Below are 2,288 nucleotides of genomic sequence, written 5' to 3'. Positions count from 1 at the left end.
GTAGTTACAACGATTCACTATCAAAATATGCCTTTTATAGAGGACCTGAAGCGTCAAAATGGTTTGCTGAACAGTTAAGAAACATAGAAAAACAAATAAGTGATTTATATGCGAACCCTTTACCTATGCCAGTTCTATCTCAGACTGAATTAATAGGTTATTATGATTCAAAAACGTGTCATATTTGTAAAAAATTGTTGAATGATGATGCAAAGGTGCGTGATCACTTTCATCTCACTGGAAAATATCGAGGACCTGCACATGCTACCTGCAATCTAAACTATCAAGATTCAAAAATAGTTCCAGTTGTGTTTCATAATTTAAGTAGTTATGATGCACACTTTATTATTACTGATGTATCAAACCATTTTCCAGGACAGATTGATTTACTACCTCTGACAAAAGAAAAATATATTTAATTTACGAAGCATGTAGAAAACAGCAAAATTAAGATAAGATTTTTAGATTCATTTAGATTTATGCCTACATCACTTGAAAAATTATCATCATATCTTCAAGACTATTCAATTGTTAATAAAGAATTTAGTGATCTGAGTACGACACAAATAAACTTGCTAACAAGAAAAGGTGTTTTACCCTATGAGTTTATAAGCTCATGGGAAAAACTAGAAGAGTGTAAGTTGCCTGAAAAAGAGAATTTTTTCAGCATTCTCAATGACTCATCGATATCTGATCGAGATTATGAGCATGCACACAATGTATGGAGTACATTTAATATACAAACACTTGGCGAGTACTCAGATCTTTATATGAAGATTGATGTTTTGGTGTTAGCAGACGTTTTAGAAAATTTTCGAGATCAGAGCATGAATGTTTATAATCTAGATCCTGCTCATTATTACACTACTCCAGGCTTTTCCCGGGACGCTATGCTCAAACATACAGGTGTACAATTAAAACTTCTAACAGACATTGACATGGTACTTTTTATAGAACGAGGAATTCGAGGTGGTTTGAGTCAGTGCTCTAATCGGTATGCAGCAGCTAATCATAAGTGCATGCTTGAAAAGTATGATAAAGCTAAAGCAAATGAATACTTGATTTATTTAGATGCAAATAATTTATACGGCGGAATTTCAGTGGCTTGAAAATTGTGAAAGTTTTGAATTGTTTTCCATCGCATCAGACGCTTCTCATGGTTATATTTTAGAAGTAGATTTAGATTATCCTCCTGAAATACACGATGATCATAATGATTTACCATTCTGTCCAGAACATGCAAAACCTCCGGGATCTAAGCAGGAAAAACTTTTAGCTACATTTCAACCTAAAAGAAATTACGTTATTCATTATATTGCTCTGCAACAAGCTCTTTCAAACGGTCTTCGACTCCCTGGCTCAAATCATATATTGATTTGAACACTAGTATCAGGGCAGTAACAAAAAATGAATTTGAAAAAAACTTTTTCAAACTAATGAATAATGCTGTATTTGGCAAGACCATGGAAAATATTAGAAAACGAGTTACAGTCAAACTAATGAGTAAATACGATGGAAGATATGGTGTCGAAGCTCAAATTTCGAAGCCAAACTTTCACAGTAGTTCCATATTTAATGAGAATCTAGTTGCAATACAGTTAAATAAGACTGATATACTTATGAATAAGCCAATCTATGTTGGGCTTGTTATCTTTATCTCTCCAGTACACTGTTGTATGATTTTCATTATAATTATGTACGGCAAATGTACAAAGATAATTATAAATTATTATACACAGATACTGATAGTTTTATATATGCTGTTAAATGTGATGATTTTTATGAAGATATGAAGAAGAATATTCATAAATTCGATACATCAGATTATCCGGCAGACAATGTATTTAATATGCCATGTGTTAATAAAAAGGTCGTAGGACTTATGAAAGATGAATGTAATGGTCAGATTCTTACAGAATTTGTTGGATTGAGAAGCAAAATGTACAGTACACGTGTTAATAATCAAGATAGTATGAAAAAAACCAAGGGTATCAAAGCTTCACTTGTAACGAAAACCATTGAATTTAATGACTATTTGGACTGTCTACAAAATTCACGCATTCAGAGTCGAGAGCAGTACGCTATAAAATCCAAACTTCACAAGGTGGAGACCATTAGACAGAGGAAGATTGCTCTCAGTCCTTACGATGATCAAAGATTTCTTCAAGATGATACTACTGATACGCTTGCCTGGGGGCACTATAAAATATTACAAAATGGGTCAGTTCGAATTATACACATACACACATATTTCACGTAAAATTCAATTTAGAAACGTCTGATTCCAG

Source organism: Nasonia vitripennis, chromosome 2 (assembly GCF_009193385.2).
Source record: "Nasonia vitripennis strain AsymCx chromosome 2, Nvit_psr_1.1, whole genome shotgun sequence".
Lineage (NCBI taxonomy): Eukaryota > Metazoa > Arthropoda > Insecta > Hymenoptera > Pteromalidae > Nasonia > Nasonia vitripennis.
This window is presented reverse-complemented; position numbering follows the sequence as displayed.